Here is a 26,912-nt window from a genome sequence, read left to right on the forward strand (position 1 = left end):
AGTAAGTAGACATATAGCCTGTAGAATAATCATACCAGACATATATTATCAGTTCATGATTTTATCGGTAGGCAGTACTGCTATCTGTAGTCCCTAATTGGTATACCAATTTGTCCAAATTAAATAAATAAGTCTAGGTATACTATGGGCAATTAAATATTTTTTTTTAATTAATTAGCACTATTCACTATTACTATTTTCTAGTACTATTCATTGGTACCATTAGTTTCATATTAATAGGACATTAGTCCTAATTTACATATTCATATCATTTTTAATATTAAATTTTCCTCATGAGTATTTTAATTATCCTATATAGCATTTTTCCCATGAACCTTTCTTTAGATTCATATTGATGTGTTATCTTTATCTAGGAATTTGACTAGGTTGGGATGTCTATTTAGTCACAATTCCTTCATAACAATTGCTCCTCCATTTTAAACTTGAATTTCAGTTTTTGAATCACTGAGTTTGGGTTTATAGAACTCAAGTTATGGTCAAAATACCAAAGGAATAGTATTTTGGGACATTTTCTGGGTTGGCAGTTACAGTGACCCAAATTTTGCTACCAATTTGAATTGATTAAAGGCAAAAATGGGTTAAGTGGTCCTCATGAAAAGTGTAGCCCTATGTCTAAACTTTCCATGGGTAAAATTTTAGGTCATTTGGACCAATATAGGGAGAATTATGACCAAATGAACACGTACTGTTCATTTGGTCATTTTCTAGGTTGGCAGTTTCAGTGACCCAACTTGTGCTACCAATTTGAATTGGTTAAAGGAAAAACTAGGTTATGTGGTCTTCATGAAAAGTGTAGCCCTATGTCTAAAATTTCCATGGGTAAAATTTTAGGTCATTTGGACCAGTATAGAGAGAGTTATGACCACATGAACACATACTATTCATTTGGTCATTTTCTGGGTTGGCAGTTTCAGTGACCCAACTTGTGCTACCAATTTGAATTGGTTAAAGGCAAAACTGGGTTAAGTGGTCTTCATGAAAAGTGTAGCCCTATGTCTAAGCTTTCCATGGGTAAAATTTTAGGTCATTTGGTCCATTTCTCGATTTGTGCGTGTCATCCTTGCGCAAGGGCCATGGTAATCTTCTCTGTATCGTTCCAATTTTATCGAATGTAACGGCCCGGCCCACTAGTGATATGGTCTGCTCTGGGCCGAAGCCCTCACGGTTTTAAAACGAGTCAATAGGAGTTACGAACCACCAACTTATAAACCTAGCATCTCTCCCGTGTTTTGTCGATGTGGGGTTTGCCTAGGGTGTTACAATCCACCCCCCTTATGGGACTCAGTGTTCTCGCTGAGGTTTGTCCCACCATCGTTCAAGGTTGTGAAGGAACGAAAGCGTGAAAAACACAAGTTTATACCATTGAATTCAAAAATTTTCACCTAGGGTCACATGCATCATGCAAGATTTATTTTTATCTATTTGATTTCAATGATAAACAACATATTAAAACTCTTTTAATATGTTTTTGGATCTGTATTTGCCATTTAAGATTTTAAAATTAATCAGATTAATTTTAGAACCCTAGATTAAATCAAGAATGATTACACTAACCTCTTGATGCAATCGCAATGTCTGCGCCTTTGAGATTCGTCTTCAGGACACCAGATGTTGTCCCTCTAGCTCGTCCACACCAAGAACACCTATGGCAGCCCTTGAATAGCTTCTAAAGCTTTTTCTATTAATTAGAAAATCAAGTTCTGCCTTTTAAGAGATTAAAGATGTAAACAGGACACTAGAAAAAATTTCTAGTGTTCTTAATTCAAGAGATTGATGGCTAATCCCTTTGAATTGATGAGAGATGAAGAAGAATAGAGGGAGGGCTGCAAAATGGCGTGACAAAGGAGTGTGGCTGCTGGTTGTATTTTATTTTCTCATAACAACACTTAAATAGCTAGGTTAACACATTAAACCCTTGCCACATGTCACCCTTTGATTAGCTCTAGGTTTAAGTGACCCAATCACATTGTGCCAAGTGTCAAACCTATATTTAATCTTGATTTTAATCATCTTACATGATTAAAAAACATTTGGCAAGCTTATGTGTAATCCCATGTGTCACCATCTCATGGTGCAACGTGTCACACTGTGAAATGACCAAAATGCCCCTGTATCTTAATTTTGAGTTCTCAACCCAAAATAATTATTTTTTCTTCTTCTAATTAATTTATATCAAATATAAATTAATTAATTAATCTCTATTAATTAATTTCTCATTAATTAAATTCATATTTAAACACTTTAAATATAAATTTAATTTATACTACACATCCAATAATCTAGATTTGGTTTCAAGTCATGCTAAGGACTTTGCAATTTAATTGCAAACCAAACCTATTTAATTAATCAATTAAACTCTTTAATTAATTAATTAAATCATATTTAAATAGGTGATAACTTGTGTATGTGTGTGACTTACTAGGCTCATCACTAATTGGCAATGAGACATGATATCAACTCTTAATATCATCAGAACTCTTTCTTACCATAAATGATTTCTCTAAATCATTTTATGAACCTCATAGACCATGGTTAACACCTAGCATAGCATGCCATGGCCACCCAATTAGTAATAAGGTTTACCTTAAATGAACCTATAACCATATGTTACCATGCACTAGAATCTCTCTGTTACAAAATCCCAACTCAAGCTGGAGTCATGGTTTATGTCAAAATCCATTTGCTATGAATATTATGTTCTCTTTTAATTCCAGTTCTTGATTAAAAAGATTTTCTCATTAGAAACTCTTTTCTAAATAAATCTATCTGTCCTGGCCAGGAACTTGAAACATCAAGAACAATTAAATGAACATAGGATTTTATCTCTATTTACTTAGAGGAACATATTCCATCTTGATCAACACCTACCTCCATATATAACTAGTAGGAGCCAACAGATGCCCATATACCCATACACAGTACAAGTATGAAAGCAGTATCAAACTCAAACTACCTATATACAAGATAAGCGTGCTATCTCAGTCTAAAGATTATATGCATCGATATGATTTATGACAAAACATTGACAAGAGTAAACTCCATGTGCTTGTCATAAGTGTCACTGGTTCGGCCTACTTATCATTTATAAGTGCCTATCATGTTTGTTATATGGCATGAGACTCACCATTCCATCTTATTTATATCTCATATAAATAACTTGGGAACAAACATGAATACAATCTTTCTGGATAAGTCATGTCCTTATTATGAAGTATCCTCGATTGTGAACCTATTTATGATACTTCGTGCTAGAAATATTGTCACTCATATTCTTAACAACTTAAGAATAATATTTCTAACAAAATATCAATGGACCTTTTCTATTACACATAAATATATTATGTAAACGGAAAAGTGGAAATGCCTTTTATTAATAAAAATATGTACAAGATACATACTAAATGATATGCTCTAGGGCATACTACTAACAATCTCTCACTAGCACTAGAGCCATTCATTACAATATCTTAGACCTATCTTCTCAAGATGTCGGTCTAACTGAGTCTGTGACATAGGCTTAGTGAATGGATCAGCTGGATTTTCAGCTGATGCTATTTTCTGCATGGCTACATCACCTCGCCCAACTATTTCTCTGATAATGTAGTAGCGCCTTTCTATGTGTTTAGATTTCTGGTGAGACCTTGGTTCCTTAGCCTATATGACTGCTCCATTATTGTCACAGTGTAGTGGAACTGCTGACTCAATGGAAGGAACTACTATAAGTTCTGTCACGAACTTCTTTATCCAAACAGCTTCCTTTGCAAAGATTCGATGCAAAGAATAGACTCACTTCAGAGTGGAATCTGCAATCGTGCTCGCTTGGAACTCTTCCAACCGATCGCACCTCCATTACAAATGAACATATATCCAGAGGTAGACTTTCTATCATCGATATCCGATTGGAAATCGTAATCGTGATAACCATCCAATTGCAAGTCTCCACCTCCATAAATCAAGAATAAATCCTTAGTTCTTCTCAAGTACTTAAGGATATTCTTGACAGCTATTCAGTGTTCCAAACCTGGATTGGATTGATACCTGCTAGTCAAACTAACAGCATATGCGATATCCGGCCTAATACACAACATTGCATACATTAAACTTCCAATAGCCGAAGCATATGAAATCCTAGCCATTTTATCTCTTTCTTCAGGTGTCTTTGGAGACATCTCTTTAGAAAGATGGATACCATGTCTCACTGGTAACAATCCTCTCTTGGAATCAAGCATGTTAAACCTCTTTAACACCTTTTCCAAGTATAGACTTTGGGATAAACCAATTATTCTTTTCGCTCTATCTCTATAGATGCGAATCCCAAGAATATAGGTTACCTCCTCTAAGTCTTTCATGGAGAATGTATTTGACAACCATACCTTTATAGTCGTCAACATACCTGTGTCATTACCCATCAATAGTATGTCATCCACATATAAGACAAGGAAAGTGATAGCACTGTCACTAACCTTCTTATATGCACATGGCTCATCCTCATTTTTGATAAAACCAAAGGATTTAATGGCTTCATCAAAACGGATGTTCCAACTCCTCGAAGCTTGTTTCAACCCATAAATGGATCGCTTTAGCTTGCATACCTTGGAACCATCTTGGGATTCAAATCCCTTAGGTTGTTCCATGAAAATGTTTTCTTCAATGTATCCATTGAGAAAAGCTGTTTTGACATCCATCTGCCAAATCTCATAATCATAGTACGCAGCTATTGCTAATAAAATCCTAATTGATTTAAGCATGGCAATAGGCGAGAAAGTCTCCTCATAGTCGATTCCTTGCCTTTGGCGAAACCCTTTTGCTACTAGCCTTGCCTTATAGGTCTCTACCTTTCCATCAGAACCAATTTTCTTCTTGAAAACTCATTTGTTCCCTATAGGTATAATACCTTCAGGTGGGTCAACAAGATCCCAAACTTGATTCTTAAACATGGAATCAATCTCGGATTTCATAGCATCAATCCATTTTGAAGAGTCTATATCTGATATAGCTTCTTCATAGGTAAGTGGATCATCTCCATGATCTACTTCTTCATGAGTAGACAACTCTTGTTCTTCTTCATGAAGAAAACCATATCTCACTGGTGGATGAGATACCCTGGTTGTTCTACGAGGAACAACTGTAGATGTTTCATCAACGGGTATTGGTTGACTAGATGGATCTATATCCATCTGATCTGTTGGTTGGTCAGAATTCTCCAATTCTAACTCTATTTGCCTTCCTTTGCCTCCTTCTTGAACAAACTGTTGTTCAAGAAATGTGGCATCTCTACTTATCACAACCTTTTGTGAAGTAGGCAAATAAAAATAATATCCAAAACTATCTTTTGGATATCCAACAAATCGACCTTTTTCTGATCTAGTCTCCAATTTATCAGTGTTCAGCTTTTTGATATAAGCTGGACAACCCCAAATCTTAACATGCTTAAGACTTGGTTTTCTTCCATGCCATATCTCATAAGGTGTGGAAGAAACTGATTTTGATGGAATCCTATTCAGAATATACAAAGCTGATTCTAATGCAAATCCCCAAAAGGAGATTGGCATATCAGTATAGCTCATCATACTACGTACCATATCCAATAGGGTACGATTTCTCCTTTCAGATACACCATTCAGCTGTGGCGTTCCTGGAGGAGTCAGCTGAGAAACAATGCCATGCTCTCTCAAGTATTCATCAAATTCAGTACTCAAATATTCACCTCCACGATCTGATCGAAGAGCTTTAATATTCTTTCCTGTTTGATTTTCTACTTCAGATTTAAATTCTTTGAACTTTTCAAAAGATTCATGTTTGTATTTCATCAAATACAAATACCCAAACCTTGATTTATCATCAGTAAAGGTAATAAAATAATGAAAACCCCCTCTAGCCATTTTTTTAAATGGACCACATACATCACTATGTATTAGCTCCAAAATATTTTCAGCTCTTAGCCCTTGTCCAACAAAGGGTGATCTAGTCATTTTGCCCTGAAGGCAAGATTCACAAGTTGGAGTAGGCTCAGAGCCCAATGAGGATAGAATCCCCATTTTCTCCAGTTTTGCAATCCTATCTTCTGCAACATGACATAACCTTAAGTGCCAAATATATTTTGAACTTGAGTTGGTTTTCACCATGGCATTGCACTCTTTTAGATCACTTGCATTCAATTTGTGTTTGTCATTATTATCCAAATAATAAAGGCCATCATTCATATAACCCGAACCAACATATTTATTTCCAAAATAAATATTGCAAACATCATCAGTGAACTGAAATTCATAGCCATTTCTAGTCAAACTAGATATAGAAATGATGTTCTTAAAAGCATCAGGTACATATAAAATATTATCCAAACACAAAACATGTCCAAACATGTAAAAAGATTTAGATCCTATGGCTAAAGCTTCAACAGTTGAGCCATTGCCAATCCGGACTCTAACATCTTGAGAACGCAAGTCGCTACTATTTGCTAGTTCCGCATATCATTAGAAATGTGAGAACCGCACCAGATCTAAAACCCAAGTGTAGATGAACTATGAGTATCATCGAATCTAAATAACAAGATATGGACATACCTTCCAAGGTGTATCCTTCTTGTCCTTCAGAGAAGCAAGATACTCTGGCGCCTTTTTCAAAGGCCCATCCTTTGGCAAAGGGAAACACTTTCCTTTGCCTCCATCGACTTTAGTCTTCCTTTCTGCTTAGCTGTTTTCTTGGAAGGACCAGAATCTGAGGTTTCTTTTTCTTATTGCCCTTCTTCTTGTTGGACCTTCCCAGTAAAAGATGCAACCAAAGCTACCTCTTTCCTTTATTGCTGGCATATTCTTTTGGGCAATAACCAGCATGTTGAGTAAACCAGCTAAGGTGCATTCTGTTTAGTCATATGGAAATTTGTTACAAAATTCCCAAAAGACTCGTGAAGGGATCAAGGATCAAATCCGTCTGTAGTTGGAAATCCATGTTGAAGTCAAGATGTTCCAACTGCTCAATCAGCCGAATCATCTTGTGGACATGATCCCCAACATTCTGTCCCTTAGACATCCTCATACAGAATAGCTGTCTAGATATCTCATACCTAGCATTCCTGCTGTGCTCACCATACAACTCTTGTAGGTGAAGGAGGATCTCACTAGCACTTTGCATGTTCTCATGTTGCTTCTATAACTCATTACTCATGGAAGCAAGCATGTAACACTTAGCTCTCATATCATGCTCCTTCCACTTGTCCAAAGTTTCATGTTCCTCTTGTGTGGCCTCTGGAGGTAAGGGACCAGGAACATTTGAATCTAGAACATATCCTATATGTTCAAGGTTCAGGACAAGTTTCAAATTTCTTAGCCAATCAGACAGATTAGGTCCTGTCAACCTATTGTGATCAAGTATGCTTGCAAGGATATTGGATGGTGGTGGTTGTTTTATGCTCATTTTTATCAGAAAATTAACTGCAGAAAATAACCAGATTAATTAGTAAATGTATCATGTAATTAACCAAAATGATTATGGTCTTTTAATCAAATTGGCCCTCCCACTAACTTAGCGAATCCTACACTTCCAAAGTAGAAAACGGAAATCCTAGTTGGATGGATTTCTAGTGGGTGATTGAATTCTTATAATTCTATTGATCATCCTCAGGTACATCCATTATTGGAATTACAATAAACTATAAGTGAGCAACTCCTTGCCCATCACATCTCATGTGAGGTTCAATCCTTTACCTAGCCCCTAATGCTCAAAATCTCAGGTACATCCATTATTGACTTATCTTGCATTAGTTAAGTTGATCCCATTGAGCCAGTAATTGTGCAAATAATTTTAATGTCCTCAGGTACATCCAATATTGGCCACTAAACCATTTACATATTTACAACATCTCATGTTTAACAATTATTCTTAAGAAAATCTCTTAAATTAATTGCATCTTATGCAACTATTTAAAATTTCTTAAAATAATTGCCCCAATGGAGGGCCTATGTTATAATTACTTTAATTATAGTATTTCCAACTTAATCATTTGTTTGGAAGATTTTATGGTCATTCTATTTACTATTAAGATCTCACTTTGCACATTATCCATTTAGCATGCATATATCATATAATTGCATACATTCCCATACATCTCATGCATTCATGGATAAGCAGTAAATATGGTATGATCATGGACTTTCTAAGGGATTCAATTCTGAGCCACCAAGAATTGAATCAGGGCATTCCTAGGTGCATTTCATTCATTCATTTTACAAGAGTTGCTGAAGGAGTACATAATCAACACTTGATCTTGAATTCCTCCCACTGGTCCCACCAATGCTCTTGGCCTCCTTGAACTTCTTGCAATCCAATATTACATAGTAATCCTTGGCACACCAAGGTGAATTTACAAGAACTTAAAAAAATAAAATTACAACCCAAAAATTATTACAAACTTAATAATACATGCCCAAAATAAATTTAAATAAATTAATTAATTTACAATCCCAAAGAAACATAAAAGAAATAAATCCAATCACATTGGTCTTTTATAGTCCATGATCATCCATCATGCATATCACTATTTAACAATTAAATAAAACATACATACTTAAATTAAATTGAATATCTCATATTCAACTTAAAAATCCATATTTGAATATGATTCAAATAAATTTAAAAATTCAGATTTGAATCTCATTCAAACAAATTTAAAAATTCAGATTTGAATCACATTCAAACAACTTCAAAAATTCAGATTTGAATCACATTCAAACATTTTTTTAAAAATCAGATTTGAATCACATTCAAACATTTTTTAAAAAATCAGATCTAAATTTTATTCAATCAATTTTAAAAAATCAGATTTAAATATGATTCAAACAACTTTAAAAATTCAGATTTGAATCACATTCAAACAACTTTTAAAATTCAGATTTGAATCACATTCAAACAATTTTTAAAATTCTGATTTGAATCATAATTTAATTGTGTGATTAAAAATCCTAATTAAACATTTTAATTAGTCATATGATGAAGCTTTCATCATGTAACAATTGCAGAATTTAATAACAACCATGCGCACCATGATCTTCCCAAGCCATGCGCACCATGTTGGAGTTCATCAAGCATGCCGCCACACCTCTTGATCTAACCAGCAATGGATCAATCATCTCATGATCAAATCACACAATTAAATCATGTAATCAAAAATCTAAATAGCAAATATAGTGGCTCTGATACCAATTGAAGGAACGGAAGCGTGAAAAACACAAGTTTATACCATTGAATTCAAAAATTTTCACCTAGGGTCACATGCATCATGCAAGATTTATTTTTATCTATTTGATTTCAATGATAAACAACATATTAAAACTCTTTTAATATGTTTTTGGATCTGTATTTGCCATTTAAGATTTTAAAATTAATCAGATTAATTTTAGAACCCTAGATTAAATCAAGAATGATTACACTAACCTCTTGATGCACTTCAGCGTGTCTGCGCCTTTGAGATTCGTCTTCAAGACACCAGATGTTGTCTCTCTAGCTCGTCCACACCAAGAACACCTATGGCAGCCCTTGAATAGCTTCTAAAGCTTTTTCTATTAATTAGAAAATCAAGTTACGCCTTTTAAGAGATTAAAGATGTAAACAGGACACTAGAAACAATTTCTAGTGTTCTTAATTCAAGAGATTGATGGCTAATCCCTTTGAATTGATGAGAGATGAAGAATAATAGAGGGAGGGCTGCAAAATGGCGTGACAAAGGAGTGTGGCTGCTAGTTGTATTTTATTTTCTCATAACAACACTTAAATAGCTAGGTTAACACATTAAACCCTTGCCACATGTCACCCTTTGATTAGCTCTAGGTTTAAGTGACCCAATCACATTGTGCCAAGTGTCAAACCTATATTTAATCTTGATTTTAATCATCTTACATGATTAAAAAACATTTGGCAAGCTTATGTGTAATCCCATGTGTCACCATCTCATGGTGCAACGTGTCACACTGTGAAATGACCAAAATGCCCCTGTATCTTAATTTTGAGTTCTCAACCCAAAATAATTATTTTTTCTTCTTCTAATTAATTTATATCAAATATAAATTAATTAATTAATCTCTATTAATTAATTTCTCATTAATTAAATTCATATTTAAACACTTTAAATATAAATTTAATTTATACTACACATCCAATAATCTAGATTTGGTTTCAAGTCATGCTAGGGACTTTGCAATTTAATTGCAAATCAAACCTATTTAATTAATCAATTAAACTCTTTAATTAATTAATTAAATCATATTTAAATAGGTGATAACTTGTTTATGTGTGTGACTTACTAGGCTCATCACTAATTGGCAATGAGACATGATATCAACTCTTAATATCATCAGAACTCTTTCTTACCATAAATGATTTCTCTAAATCATTTTATGAACCTCATAGACCATGGTTAACACCTAGCATAGCATGCCATGGCCACCCAATTAGTAATAAGGTTTACCTTAAATGAACCTATGACCATATGTTACCATGCACTAGAATCTCTCTGTTACAAAATCCCAACTCAAGCTGGAGTCATGGTTTATGTCAAAATCCATTTGCTATGAATATTATGTTCTCTTTTAATTCCAGTTCTTGATTAAAAAGATTTTCTCATCAGAAACTCTTTTCTAAATAAATTTATCTGTCCTGGCCAGGAACTTGAAACATCAAGAACAATTAAATGAACATAGGATTTTATCTCTATTTACTTAGAGGAACATATTCCATCTTGATCAACACCTACCTCCATATATAACTAGTAGGAGCCAACAGATGCCCATATACCCATACACAGTACAAGTATGAAAGCAGTATCAAACTCAAACTACCTATATACAAGATAACTGTGCTATCTCAGGTCTAAAGATTATATACACTGATATGATTTATGACAAAACATTGACAAGAGTAAACTCCATGTTCTTGTCATAAGTGTCACTAGTTCGGCCTACTTATCATTTATAAGTGCCTATCATGTTTGTTATATGGCATGAGACTCACCATTCCATCTTATTTATATCTCATATAAATAACTTGGGAACAAACATGAATACAATCTTTCTGGATAAGTCATGTCCTTATTATGAAGTATCCTCGATTGTGAACCTATTTATGATACTTCGTGCTAGAAATATTGTCACTCATATTCTTAACAACTTAAGAATAATATTTCTAACAAAATATCAATGGACCTTTTCTATTACACATAAATATATTATGTAAACGGAAAAGTGGAAATGCCTTTTATTAATAAAAATATGTACAAGATACATACTAAATGATATGCTCTAGGGCATACTACTAACAGGTTGCACGCGGAGCGGCTCTGATACCACAAATGTAATGGCCCGGCCCACTAGTGATATTGTTCGCTCTGGGCCGAATTCCTCATGGTTTTAAAACGCGTCAATAGGGGTTATGAACCACCAACTTATAAACCCAACATCTCTCCCGTGTTTTGTCGATGTGGGATTTGCCTAGGGTGTTACATATATATTCACTATTATATCATATACATATTCTGCCACTTTTTGTACCATAATTAAACAAAATTTTCATGAAATTAAACACTTCCAATCTTCACCATGAGGCTGCCCAAGTAACACATATACATCAAGCTTCCATTTTAACTTTTCAAACTTACAATTCAAACTATACACATGGTAAATCACTCTTATACATATAAGCACTTAAATCAACACCTCAAATCACCAAGTACATGAAGAAATAATTCATTAACCTTGAGATTCCATGGTTGCCGAAAGTTACACCTCCCATAATTCATCAAACCTCAAAATTTCTTCCATAAATCAACTTATCTCAATACCAAGACAAACATTAATGAAAAAAGAGAGAGGAAATAAGCACTTACTTAATTTGAAGCTTGTTAAAAACTCATCAAAACCTTTCTTTCTTGCTCCCTAAATACTGCTCAAGGTGTATAGACAACTTTTAATGAAGAAATTAAGTGGAATGGAGGTGGAATTCATGGTTGCATGGAGGTCCTTCAAGTTAGGCCATGGAGGAACTTCTTGGGAGATTTTCAGCTGGTTATTCCAAAGGTTGATGATGATAGATTTTCTATCTCAAATGTGGTATATTATATGTCCACTAATTCCCCTTAGTGGAGCACTAACTTAGTTTTAAGGTTTAATAAATCAAAGTTTCACAATTTACACATTTTACCTCAATTCTTTTACTATTCCTATAATGTACTACAATTTTGATTTTCATGATATTTTCAAAGTTTAATATCATTTATTTTTAATGGAAATTTCGGTCAAAAGGCAACTCGGGGTGTCAAATGACCAAAATGCCCCTATTCGGGTTGTATTCTCGATTTTTCAATAACACTGATTTTTGTCGGTTTCTCGATTTTTCATTTTTTTATACTAATTAATTAATTTTTTTTGACATTTCCAATGTCATTTATAATTCAATAGATGTTTATTTAAGTCTTAAAAATATTTTCAGGGTTCTCAGCGGTCCAAGGCTAGTCAACGATCCTCGCCGCAACTTCCTAGTGTGGTCACCCATCGCTACAGTTTTTGACTCGTTTAACTTAGTTACATTTCATTGCTATTATTTTTCCTTTGTTTTTCTTATATTTTCCTCTATTGTATTTCATTATTTTATGTCCCCTCAATAACATTTAAGTGTAGTTTCAGGCATTTTAGGTTCGAACAGACACTATGTGACACCCCTTACCCGTCTACAGTATATCCGAGTAAGATATGTCACACGGTGTACCGGAACACTCTATTTTATCTTAATTAATTTTGATCATAGTTTTGAACATAACTTGTGAAATATAATTCATTTAAGTCATTTATTGACATTATAATTTATTTGAGGTTCCGAAAATTTTATGGAAAATCCGGCAGAATACCGGCTAAAAATGGAGAAAACAGTTCTTCGGAACTTGTGAAAAACACTTCCAAAATCATTTCCAAACAATCCCAACTCCATTTCATCAACAAAGTCTCAATATGATTTTCAACAACATTTCCATTACTCAAACATCCATTTCTCATGGTACTCATATACAAACAATAAATAAATACTCGAATTTTCCATTCATAACCACAATTTTCATTATATACATGAACATCAAAATACATTACATAAGTTCAATTACATATGAGAAAATAAAAGTTAATTACAAAATACTAAAATGAAACCTAGTGTCCTACCAATGGTGAGGTGACACGGACACTATGCAGAGCTGCAGGAGGTCTCACCCAGTCTGCGGTCTACTGGGCTCTCGGTCAGTATCTCCAGAACCTACGCGTGGCAAAAGCAACGCGCTAAGCAATAATGCTTAGTGGTGCAATAATAAAATAAAAGGAAATAATAGAAGATAAATATGTATTGAATGTATCGATGTCTTACTTGTTTTGTACTTTTATATTCATTATTTCATTAAATTTATCCACTTTCATTTTTGGTTTCCCAAGTAACCTATACTGGACGACTGGACTGGATAAACGGGTAAACTGGCACTGGGTATCAAGTACCTCGAGCCGTCACACCATCGGTCACATATGTATCTCCCGGTGTGCAACAGAACAGCTAACAAGCTGTAAATAATATGAGGCACGAGGCCAAGTCTCAACACAATGTTAAAATGGCTAAAAGCCATAAAATCACAGAATGGCATAATGCCATGTGCAGTACTGCTAACTGAACCCTATTGGCATGCCAAATTATCTAAACTAATCTTGTTAGGTATACTAGGGCATTTGATACTTTAGAATTCTTCAATTTTTGAATTTCAAGTTTTGATGTTACTATTCACTTCATTAGTCAACAAAAATGTTGACTTTTGCATAGAAAATAGGTACATTGGTTTTGACACTCCCAACATACCATATTTTGCATTCAAAACTTGTTGGCATTTATCACCAATACCACTTCTAAGCTTAAACTAAGGGAGCAGAATTTTTCAGTTTTCATACCTAAAATTTATTGTTCCATTAGTTGCTGTTGCAGTGAGAATTTGAGAAAATAATAAACATGAAAGTTATTCCTTATTTTGTCTAGTTGAATTTCCTTTTTTTAATCACTCCATTTGGAGTTTTGTAGCTCTAGTTATGATCCAAAAACCACAGCTGGCCGGATTGAAAAATTGCAGAACTGACCATATCTACAGTGCATTGAACAGTGACTACAACTGCCTAGTTGGATAGGTTCTGGTCATAATTTGGGGTAGGTTTCTTCATGAAAGTTGTTTTTATATATCTTAAATTGTTTTTGTAAAAAGTTCAGGTCAATTGGGCCATTCTACAATGAGTTATGGCCAAATGAACAATTACTATTCATTTGGTCATTCTGCAGAATCTGGTTGCAGGACATCCGGATTGGGGCCAGTTTTTGGTCCACTTGCTTTGGTCTTTTGGGGATGGTTTCTTCACCAAAATTGTGCCATTATATCTCTAGTTTCATGTCCAATTGGCCAAACACCAATTGAACCTACACAGCTAGAGTTATGGCAGTCCAAACAGGCTGGACTCACAGCCTCACCTGCTGCCCTCACTAGGCAGCATACCAATTCAGTTTGTAATACTCTAATTCACTTCAAATTATGGTCAACTTACTTCAAATGGTCACTAAATGACTATTAGAATGTTCACTCACCATTTCATGAACAAAGTCCAAGTTTCACTCCCAAAACCCTAATTCCCATTATGAATTTACACAAGATACCTTAATTAACTCACTAATTCATTATCCACATATATATATTCTTTAAACATGATCTCTAGTCCACTCTAAGTCCATAAAAAACAATCAATCTTATCCCTTCCTTAGGGCTGCCGAAATTCATGGTGTACATACACATAAATTTTATTCATTTAATTCATAAATCCTTACTCATTTTAAGTCTCTAACATAGAATAAGAGAGATTTTTGTGTAAATAGGCACTAACCTCTTGTAGGGCAGAATTTTTCCAAGCTTAAACTTCACTTTCTTTCCTTTTCTAGGCTGCCAAACACTTTAGCAAGGTTGGGTGACCAATTTTAGTGAAGGGACTTAAGGGTTTTGGGGTAAGGTTGGAGAGATCTTCAAGCTAAAATGAAGAAAAGAAATGGAGGGCTTTCCTTGGCCATGGTGCGGCTGGAATGAGGGAAGAAGATGGCTGTTTGCTTTTTAATTTCTTTGGTCTTTATTGTCTCTTTTATTAGTTAATTAAATGGTTGTTTAAATGTAATTGGTGGGAACTTGTAAATGACATCATAATGATGTCATAATTTGCATTATATTGATTTTTCTTTTCTTTTCTTTTCTACTATTGACTCGTTTTAAAACCGTGAGGGCTTCGGCCCAGAGCAGACCATATCACTAGTGGGCCGGGCCATTACATTCGATAAAATTGGAACGATACAGAGAAGATTACCATGGCCCTTGCGCAAGGATGACACGCACAAATCGAGAAATGGACCAAATGACCTAAAATTTTACCCATGGAAAGCTTAGACATAGGGCTACACTTTTCATGAAGACCACTTAACCCAGTTTTGCCTTTAACCAATTCAAATTGGTAGCACAAGTTGGGTCACTGAAACTGCCAACCCAGAAAATGACCAAATGAATAGTATGTGTTCATGTGGTCATAACTCTCTCTATACTGGTCCAAATGACCTAAAATTTTACCCATGGAAATTTTAGACATAGGGCTACAGATCCATCCTTACAATTATAACCAACGGTGTACATTGGGATGTATGGGGCTGCTTTAACTATTTTGGCGTCTAGCAGCTAGGTGGGCGTCCTTGCAGATGAGATGTGTGGTGAGAATCCGATCATGTCTGCAAATGCTTTAACTAACTCAAATATGACGATGAAGAGAATCAATTGGAAGTTATTTAACCCTCTATGTTCTCCGATCTCTATAGGTCATCTCCTGTTTCTTCCAGTCATCCCATTATAACCATCCCCTTTTCCGATCTCTATCTCTTACAACGGGTCCCTTCTTATTTCTCGATCTCTCTTATTCCTGACTTTCCCTCTATCTAGCTTTGCATTGGTCAAAGCAATAAATTCTCCAAATATCGATGCATCCACATCGGGTTCTGTATGCAATAAATGCCAAGGCCCTATATATATGCAGCAATGGGGAATCATCTTCTGTAATATCCCTATTTGTATAACCTGGTATATTTCACTATTCCGGTGATCGGTGTTGGTCCGGATAATTTAGGGGATTATAACCACATCTAAGATAGCTAGATAAGCCCTGAACACAAATAATTAGTAATTGTCAATTTGTTAAGTATAAATAAGAAAAATAGAACACAAGAAGTTAAATGAGCCGAGAGTCACAGTGATGGGTGACCTTCTCGGGAAGGACTGCGAGGTCGATTTAAACTCAAATTTTGAGCCGTAAAATGTGACGCCGCGGTCCTTAGGACTATTGCGAACACACTGGAAAACAAAAAATCAAAAAAAAGAATTGTTAAGTAGGTCAAATAATTAGGTCAGGGATCCAGAAGAAATATTGAATTATTTGCAAACCGGATCGAACCGGTGAGGGGCAATTTGGTCAATTCACCCCTAGAGCTGACTCCTGACCTAACTGTCAAATAAAATTGGAGAAAAGAAAATTTTGGGATCAAGAATTAAATTAAAGAACTAAAAAAAAATAAATGAAAAAAAAAGTTGAAAAAGTGAAAAAGTTTATTACATCATGCATGACATCATGCATGATAAGTTTATTACATCATGCATGACATCATGCATGATGCAATAAACTTAATAATTAAAAATTTGAAATGATCATTGGATAATTGTGAATTAATTTAGATTAAAAACACATAAAAGAAAAAAAAAAACTAACTAATGTCTTCTTCCCTTAGCAAAATAGCCGACCTATCTCTCTCTCAAGCTCTCTTTCAAAAACTCAATTGGAGCACCAAAATCAAGCTTCATATACCTTAAATCCCATCATAGAAACCTTACTTACCATCATTAAACCTTATTAACTTCACTTGAAAAGAAGCTTGAGCAAGAAAAGAAAAGAGAAAAAGGAAGGATTTGAGGAAGAGGAAACTCCAAGTTGAGGTAAGCATTAAATTGAAATTTAATGGTTAAAGATACATGTTTTGAGTTACTTTAGCTTAGATTTTAACTTAAAATGAAAAGAAAACAATTATTGAGGGACTATATATGAATTCGGTCAGCAGTAGGTTAAGGTTGAATTGGGTGATTTTTTATGCAAATTATGAAGTAGTTAAGTGGGAATGAGTGTATAAATATTAATTATGCATTTAGATTTTATCAAATAAGCTGAGCATAAAAATTAGGGTTTGGCACCTAGGGTTTTGGGAGGAAAAATGTGAGAATTAGCCAAATAATGTGTTTGACCTTGCTTGAGTTGAAAAATGGTCATGTATGACCAATTGTGGTGTGTTGGGAGTGTTGGAACCAAATTGAAATTCGGATTGGTTATGGCCATTCTGCAGGCAACATGACCAAGGTCCCTTTCATGGACCAAAATTGAAAATTTACCAACCCAATTGGTGCGAGGCCAATTGGGAGTGAAGCTAGACACAAAATGCACATTTTTCATTAAGGAATCATGCCCAAAAAGTGACCATAGCATAGTGAACAAATTGGCCAAATCCAGATTAGGCACACTGCCCTATATAAAAATGACTAAATAAACAGTGTTTATTCATTTGGCCATAACATGAGCTAGGCAGGTACAAATAACCTGAAATTTTACCAGTAGAAAGCTGAGACATAGCCCTACAACTTTCATGAAGAACACAAACCTAAATTATGCACTTAACTAAGTCATTTAGCCACCCAAAAATAGTGACCTAAAATTGCCAGAACCAAATTAGTGCCCAGAAAATCTGGGTTAGACCAATCCAGCCAGCCATGTTCAAATGGCTATAACATGGGCTACAAACTCCAAATGGAGTGATTCAAAAAGGAAAATAAAGTTAAGACAATAAGGAACAACTTCTATGAAGAAAACTTAGCTAAATTCTAGTAGCAACATGACCAATGGAATAATGCAAAATAAGACACCAAAACTGAAAATTTGAAATTTTGCCTAAAAGACTTAAAATTTGAGAAAAGAACCAAAACCAACAAATTAGGTAACTAAAATGTGGTATGTGGGTGAAATTAGAATTTCCACACCTATTAAGTATTAGAAAGTCAAGAAATTGACTTAAATAGTATCATGAATAGTAACCTCGAAATACAAATTTTAAAGAACGTCAAGTTTAGCCTATTACAGCTAGGTATAAGTAGATTTGAATTTATTTTTGGAGTTATGATAAATTATGATACTGAAACACTGTAAAACTATGTGTTTTAGTGGAAAAGAATACCGGGAAAGAACCCGAGGCATCGAGTTAAGGCCATGAGGTGACTCGTATAAGGTTTGTGCACAACATCAATATTCTTTAAAATTCATTTACAAAGTGCATGAAATGTGTATTATGCTTTTGACTTAAATTGTTAAAAGTTTACTTATATATATTTGAAATGGCATTAAATGTTTAGTAAATTGTTAAGACAATTTTGAAACCACAGTGTCATGACCATATATTTAAATGCCTCATTAGCATGACTAGTGGGGGAAATCAGTTTCGAATTTTGATTCCTTCTCTGGCTGAAGTGTTGAGGTGTGTGCCAGTAGAAGAAGAAATTGAATGGATATCCATATATTTGAGCTAGCTAGCCTTGTGATGTGACTTATCATAAGCTTCTGGCTATTGAGATGATTATTGTTTCGAATGGCATGATATAACTGTGTATTTTTATGAAATTTGTTTTGAGACCTTTGAAATGAAATTGTTTGGATTAAATGCATATAAATCATGTTTTTGTATTTATTTCTCATGTTCAGTTCAATCTTTGAATAAGTATGATTTAAATTCTGCACAAAGGTTATTTTAGTATGTTGTGCACCACTGAGTCATCGTACTCAACGATGGCTATTATTGCTATCGCAGATATTGAAACTAGAGGAGCAGCAGAGTGAGCTACTAAGGGTTGTGGAGCCACCTTCCCTGAAGTTATATTGGGTATATTTTATACCCTGATTGTAATAATTATTTTGAAGTATGTAAATTTATGTACATGTAAAACTGATCATGAACAGTTGTATAAAGTTCGTAATAATATTAGTTGAATTTTTCTAATGTAAATTTTGGATGAATGTAATTTGTTTAACTGTAAGGAAATATGAATGAAAGTTTTTTGTTTTAAATTGAATGAAATTACTTAGTATTATTTTGGATGTTATTTGAATTGGAAATTACTTATTTGAATTTTTGGAATTTGAGAAATGATGTTGAAATTGGTTGTGATGGATATTGATTTGATGAAGTTGATGAGATAAATCATTGGAAGTGCTTTTTACAGGTATTTGAAGAATGGTTTTATCAAAATACACACAGCACTCTGCCGAAATTTTTCTAAAATTTGTGGAAAAATAAAAAGGAAAAATTTTTTTAACTAGTTTACAAATTCTAATTAAATGTTTTAATACCTATTAGAAAATGCTCACCACCTCTAAAAAGTAAGAAAATGATTTTAAAATCCCTTGTAGGGTACTTAATGAGTTATCGGTATGTGAAGTTCTGTAGTTCATTAGGTATTCTATGGGATCATGTTATGCCTTACAGAGGGGTAAGGTGTAACATGTTTTAGTGGCATCAGAGCAAAATTTTTGAAGTATGTTTTAACTTGTGAATTTGTGTCTTTTCTTTGTTAAGTACAACTGCTCAATGTCCTTAATTGTTACATACAGTGCAATACATCATAAATATGAACTAATGGAGGGAAATCTCCTTGTGTTAATTATTCAGGAGATATCCTATTCCAGACTGGTATGGAAAAAGGGGATAGCTCAGTTGAGTAATCTGTTGAAGCTGAGGCACAAGGGGAAGCCCCAACTCTATAAAATGTCAGTGGGTCAGTGGCACTAGCCCTATAAATGTCACAGTTTCTTGCATAGTTCGCACAGCAGATGGCGGCAATGTTTCAACAGATGGCTGGGGGTATGCCTGCTCAAGCTCCACCCCAGACTACTGTGGTGCAACCTCAAACTCCAGTCAGACAGTATGACAAACTGTTGAAGTACGGGGTGATAGAATTTAAGGGTACAGTAGACCCACTAGAAGCAGAGCAATGGTTGGAAAGAATGGATAGAGTATTCAAGAAATTGCACTACCAAGATGAGCTGAAATTTGAATATTCGGTATCTTTGCTATAAAGGGATGCTTATGATTGGTGGAAGACCATCCCTCACAGCTTGGCTGGACCACCAGTACTGACCTGGGATGACTTCATCAGAGAGTTTAGATAGAAATACGTCCCAGATGCATATGTGGATCAGAAACTAGAAGAATTTCTGAGTTTGAAGCAAGGCAACAGAACAGTGGCAGAATATGAGAGGGAGTTCTCCCACTTAAGCCACTATGCTGGGAGTATCCTTTCTACCAGTAAGGAAAGGTACAAGAGATTTAACACTGGTTTGAAGCCTAGTCTAAGGATGCAAGTAGTGGGATTCAGACACAGTAACTTCTCTGAGCTCATCTCTCAGACACTTGAGTTGGAAAGAATTGAATCAGAAGCGACCCCAGCAAAAGAAAAATCTGAGAAGACTAAAAAATCAGAGAAAGAAAAAGGTAAAAAATTAGTTGAACAAAGTCCCAGTGGGACATCTGGAAAGAAGAAGAAATTTGGGGAACCTAGTAGAGGTCGATGTGGAAGGTTTGGAAGGGGTAGATTCTCCGAACAGAGACCCCCTAGATATGGTCAGTAGTCGACCAGGGGTTCATATCCTGCCTGCCCCTGTGAGACTTGTGGCAAGATTCATGGGGGAGAATGCTATTGGGCAATAGGAGCTTGCTTTAACTATGGAGGCAAGGGTCATTTTGCTAATGACTGCACCAATGCCTCTAGATTTGAGCCAGCTTCTGCAACTACAGAAGGGTTTGTTCAGAGTCCTGCTATCAGAGGTTCACAACCAATTGGCAGAGGAAGAGGCAGAAGTAAAGGCAATGCTTTTGGCAGTCAGGGTACTTTTAATCAGTCAGCATAAGGGAGTGCTTCAACCAGGGTTTATACGATGAGACTGCGAGAAGAGGCTGAGACTTCCGATGTTGTAGCCGGTACATTCTCTATCTCTGATCAATATATATTTGTACTGTTTGATTCGGGTTCAACTCACTCATATGTTAGTGCTAGCATAGTCAGTTCACTTGCTGTTCCATGTGTCAAAATGGGTTTTGAAGTGCTAGTAACTAGTCCGTTAGGACAAGAGGTTCGGGTCAACAGAATCTATAGAGACTGTCCTTTGGTGATCCAAGGACATGTTTTTCTGTTAGATTTGATTGAAATGCTCTTCAGAGATTATAATATTATCTTGGGCATGGATTAGTTAGCCAAGCATCATGCCATGATTGACTGTACACTGAAAACAGTCACTTTTGGTCTCCCTCTATACGGTGATGTGGTAATACATGGGGAGAGGCAGTTACTACCATCAAACATCATTTCGGCTGCACTAGCCAGAAGAATGATCAGAAAAGGGTGTGAAGCATACTTGGCACATGTGATAGACACCCAAGTGGGGAGTCCAACACTAAGGGACATTCTTACAGTATGTGACTTTCCGGATGTGTTTCCTGATGAATTGCCAGGATTACCTCCAGAAAGAGAAGTGTAGTTTGAGATTGATGTTGTGCCTGGTGTGGACCTAATCTCCATAACACCATATAGAATGGCTCCAGCAGAATTGAAAGAGTTGAAAGTGCAGTTGCAAGAGCTGCTTGACAAGGGCTTTATCAGCCCTAGTGTGTCACCTTAGGGAGCGCCAGTGTTATTTGTTAAGAAGAAGGATGGCACTCTCTGCTTATGTATTGACTATCGATAGTTGAATAAGGTGATAATAAAGAATAGACATCCATTGCCCCGCATTTATGATTCGTTTGATCAGTTGAGGGGTGCAGTTGTGTTCTCCAAGATTGACCTGAGATCGGGTTATTATCAACTGAAAGTACAAGAGTAGAGTATTCCTAAAACTGGCTTTAGAACCCGTTATGGCCATTATGAGTTCTTGGTCATGCCATTCGGGCTAACTAATGCTTTGACTGCTTTTATGGATTTGATGAACACTATCTTCAGACCATACCTCGATCAGTTTGTTGTGGTATTCATGGATTATATATTGGTCTATTCGAGGAGTGCAGAAGAGCATGATAGACCTCTGCAGATTGTACTGTAGACTTTGAGGGAGAAACAACTATACGCCAAATTGTCAAAGTGTGAATTTTGGCTGAAGGAAATATCCTTCTTGGGGCATGTAGTAGTAGTAGAGGGTATCAAGGTAGATCCAAGTAAGATAGAAGCTGTCCTTAATTGGAGGCCACCCAGAAATATCACTGAAATTCGCAGTTTTCTGGGTTTAGTAGGATACTACCACCGATTTGTGAAAGGGTTCTCCATGTTGGCATCTCCATTGACCAAATTACTTTGAAAAGATGTGAAATTTCAGTGGACGGATAAATGCCAACAGAGTTTTGCTGAGTTGAAGAGATATTTAACTGAGGCTCCAGTCCTTACTTTACCTACCCCGAGTAAAGAGTATATTGTTTACAGTGATGCTTCTCATAATGGGTTAGGTTGTGTATTGATGCAAGATCGAAATGTCATTGCCTATGTATCACGCTAGCTAAAACCGCATGAGAGGAATTATCTGACACACGACTTGGAGCTTGCAGCTATTGTGTTCGCTCTTAAGATCTGGAGATATTATTTGTATGGGGAAAAGTGTTACATCTACACAGATCATAAGAGTTTGAAGTATTTAGGCACTCAGAAGGAGTTGAATTTGAGACAGAGGAGATGGTTAGAGTTGATAAAAGACTATAATTGTCTGATAGACTATCAGCCAGGGAAAGCTAATGTGGTGGCTGACACCTTAAGTCGCAAGGCTATGGCAAGTTTCAGAGTTTCTCCTTTATCTATGGTACATGAGTTGAGATCATTACATGCCAGCTTAGAGATTAATGATGAGGGGCAAACAGGTAGTTGCATGGTATGTACAGCCAGTGTTGATTGATCAGATTAGAATGGCTGCTCAGAATTATCAAAAGCTGTTGGAAGAAGTCCGACAGGGCAAGAAACCAAAATCTCAATAAGAGATGACGGTCTACTGCTTCACCAAGGCAGAATGTGTGTTTCTAATGATGTTAATTTGAGGCAGATCATTTTGAAGGAAGCACATGAGTCTCCTTTTGTTATGCATCCTGGTGCTACAAAAATGTGTAGAGGGCTAAAGGAACATTACTAGTGGATGGGTATGAAAAGAAATGTGGCAGAATTTGGTTTTAAATAGCTAACTTATCAGCAAGTGAAGGCAGAGCATCAAGTACCAGCTGGTTTGTTACATCCACTACCAGTACCAGAATGGAAATGGGAGAGAATAACAATGGATTTTATGATGGCACTTTCGAGGACACAGAAGAGTCATGATGCAGTATGGGTCATTGTAGACAGACTGACCAAGTCTACTCATTTTCTGCCAGTCCGAATGGACTACAGTTTAGAAAGATTGGCCAAGTTGTACATTGATGAGATAGTAAGACTGCATGGAGTGCCAGTATCCATCGTATCATACAGAGATCCTAGGTTCACTTTTAGATTTTGGGGTAGTCTTCAGAGAGTCCTAGGAACTAGATTGAACTTTAGTATGGCATTCCACCCACAGATAGATGGCAAGTCTGAGAGGGTAATTCAGATCTTAGAGGACATGCTACGGGCTTGTGTGATTGAATTTGAGTGCAGTTGGGATACACACTTGCCTTTGATTGAGTTTGCTTACAACAACAACTACCAATCAAGCATTGGGATGCCTCCATATGAAGCTTTGTATGCCAGAAAGTGTAGAACTCCCCTGTGTTGGGATGAAGTAGGTGAAAGGAAGATGAATGAGCCCGAAATTGTTCAGCGGACTGAGGAGAAGATCAGGTTGATTAGAGATCGACTTAAGACTGCGTCAGACCTTCAGAAGTCCCATATTGATTGAAAGAGAAAGATATTGAATATGCAGTGGGTGAGAAAGTATTCCTCAAGGTTTCCCCTTGGAAGAGAATTATGAGATTCGGCGGAAAGAGGAAACTAAGTCCTTATTTCATTGGGCCATATGATGTTTTAGAAAGAGTGGGTTCTTTGGCATATCATTTGGCACTACCTCTAAAGTTAGAGAAGATACATAGTGTCTTCCATGTGTCCATGTTAAGGAGGTATCGATCAGACCCATCTCATATACTACCAGTGGAAGAAATTGAAGTGAATCCAGATCTCACATATGAGGAAGAACCCATAGAGATTCTGGCTTATGAGGTGAAGCAGCTACGGAACAAGCAGATACCGTTCGTGAAAGTGCTGTGGAACCATCATTCGGACCAAGAAGCTACTTGAGAACGAGAGGAGGATATGAGGAGACAGCACCCACAACTATTTAGAGAGTAATACCAGGTAAAATTTTGAGACAAAATTTATTTTAAGGGGGGGGGGGGGAATTGTAATACCCCTATTTGTATAGCCTGGTATATTTCACTATTCCAGTGACCGGTGTCGGTCTGGATAATTAAGGAGATTAGAACCACATCTAAGACAACCAGATAAGCCCTCAACACAAATAATTAGTAATTGTCAATTAGTTAAGTATAAATAAGAAAAACAGAATACAAGAAGTTAAATGAGCCGAGAGTCATAGCGATAGGTGACCTTCTCGGGAAGGACTGCGAGGTCGATTTAAACTCAAATTTCGAACCGTAAAATGTGACGCCGCTTAGGACTATTGCAAACAAAGTGGAAAAGAGAAAATCACAAAAAAGAATTGTTAAGTAGGTCAAATAATTAGGTCAGGGGTTCGAAAGAAATATTGAATTATTTGCAAACCGGATCAAACCGGTGAGGGGCAAATTGGTCAATTCACCCCTAGAGCTAACTCCTGACCTAAATGTCAAATAAAATTGGAGAAAAGAAAATTTTTGGATCAAGAATTAAATTAAATAACTAAAGAAAAATAAATGAAAAAAAAAAGAAAAAGTTAAAAAAGTGAAAAAGTTTATTACATCATGCATGATGCAATAAACTTAATAATTAAAATTTTGAAATTATCATTGGATAATTAAGAATTAATTTAGATTAAAAACACATAAAAGAAAAAAAAAACTAACTAATGTCTTCTTCCCTTAGCAAAATAGCCGGCCTATCTCTCTCTCAAGCTCTCTTTGAAAAACTCCATTGGAGCACCAAAACCAAGCTTCATATACCTTAAATCCCATCATAGAAACCTTACTTACCATCATTAAACCTTGTTAGAGCAAGAAAAGAAAAGAGGAAAAGGGAGGAATTGAGGAAGAGGAAACTCGAAGTTGAGGTAAGCATTAAATTGAAATTTAATGGTTAAAAATACATATTTTGAGTTACTTTAGCTTAGATTTTAACTTAAAATGAAAAGAAAACAATTGTTGAGGAACTATATATGAATTCGGCCAATAGTAGGTTAAGGTTGAAATGGGTGATTTTGATGCAAATTATGAAGTTCTTAAGTGGGAATGAGTGTATAAATATTAATTATGCATTTAGATTTTATCAAATAAGCTAAGCATGAAAATTAGGGTTTGGCACCTAGGGTATGGGGAGGGAAAATGTGAGAATTAGCCAAATGATGTGTTTGACCTTGCTTGAGTTGAAAAATGGTCATGTATGACGAATTGTGGTGTGTTGGAAGTGTTGGAACCAAATTGAAATTCGGATTGGTTATGGCCATTCTGCAGGTAACATGACCAAGGTCCCTTTCAGGGACCAAAACTGAACATTTACCAACCCAATTGGTGTGAGGCTAATTGGGAATGAAACTAGACACAAAATGACATATTTTTCATTTAGGAATCATGCCCAAAAAGTGACCATAGCCTAGTGAAAAAATTGGCCAAATCCGGATTAGGCACACTGCCCTGTACAAAAATGACCAAATGAACAATATTTGTTTATTTAGCCATAACTTGAGCTAGGCAGGTCCAAATGATCTGAAATTTTACTAATAGAAAGCTGAGACATAGCCCTACAACTTTTATGTAGAATAAAAACCCAAATTATACCCTTAACCAAGTTATTTAGCCACCCAAATTTAGTCACCTAAAACTGCCAGAGCCAAATTAGTACCCAGAGAATCTGGGTTAGACTAATCTGGCCAGCCATGTTCAAATGGCTATAACTTAGGCTACAAAACTCCAAATGGAGTGATTCAAAAAGGAAAATAAAGTTAAGACAATAAGGAACAACTTCTATGAAGAAAACTTAGCCAAATTCTAGCAGCAACATGACCATTGGAACAGTGAAAAATAGGACACCAAAACTAAAAATTTAAAATTTTGCCTAAAAGACTTAAAATTTGAGAAAAGAACCAAAACCAACAAATTAGGTAACCAAAATGTGGTATGTGGGTGAAATTAGAATTCTCACACCTATTAAGCATTAGAAAGTCAACAAATTGACTTGAATAGTGTCGTAAATAGTAATCCCAAAATACAAATTTTAAAGAACGTCAAGTTTAGTCTATTACAGCTAAGTATAAGTAGATTTAAATTTATTTTTAGAGTTATGATAAATTATGATACTGAAACACTGTGAAACTGTGTGTTTCAATAGAAAAGAATACCAGGAAAGAACCCAAGGCATCGTGTCAAGGCTAAGAGGCGACTCGTATAAGGTTTGTGCATGACATCAATATTCTTTAAAATTCATTTACAAAGTGCATAAAATGTGTAATATGCTTTTGACTTAAATTGTTAAAAGTTTACTTGTATATATTTGAAATGGCATTAAATATTTAGTAAATTGCTAA

The 26,912-nt window shown here is 35.5% G+C and overlaps 2 non-coding genes across 2 annotated transcripts; one reads left to right on the forward strand and one right to left on the reverse strand.

The window, feature by feature from the left end:
• Positions 1–1,043: 1,043 nt before the first annotated feature.
• Positions 1,044–1,149, reverse strand: LOC131178087 (U6 spliceosomal RNA). Its single transcript, XR_009147220.1, has one exon. It is a non-coding gene; the product is annotated as a U6 spliceosomal RNA (small nuclear RNA).
• A 14,221-nt stretch (positions 1,150–15,370) lies between these two features.
• On the forward strand, positions 15,371–15,476 carry LOC131178065 (U6 spliceosomal RNA). The gene has a single exon (XR_009147195.1). It is a non-coding gene; the product is annotated as a U6 spliceosomal RNA (small nuclear RNA).
• The last annotated feature ends 11,436 nt before the right edge of the window (positions 15,477–26,912 follow it).

Source organism: Hevea brasiliensis, chromosome 2 (genome assembly GCF_030052815.1).
Source record: "Hevea brasiliensis isolate MT/VB/25A 57/8 chromosome 2, ASM3005281v1, whole genome shotgun sequence".
Taxonomy (NCBI): Eukaryota; Viridiplantae; Streptophyta; class Magnoliopsida; order Malpighiales; family Euphorbiaceae; genus Hevea; species Hevea brasiliensis.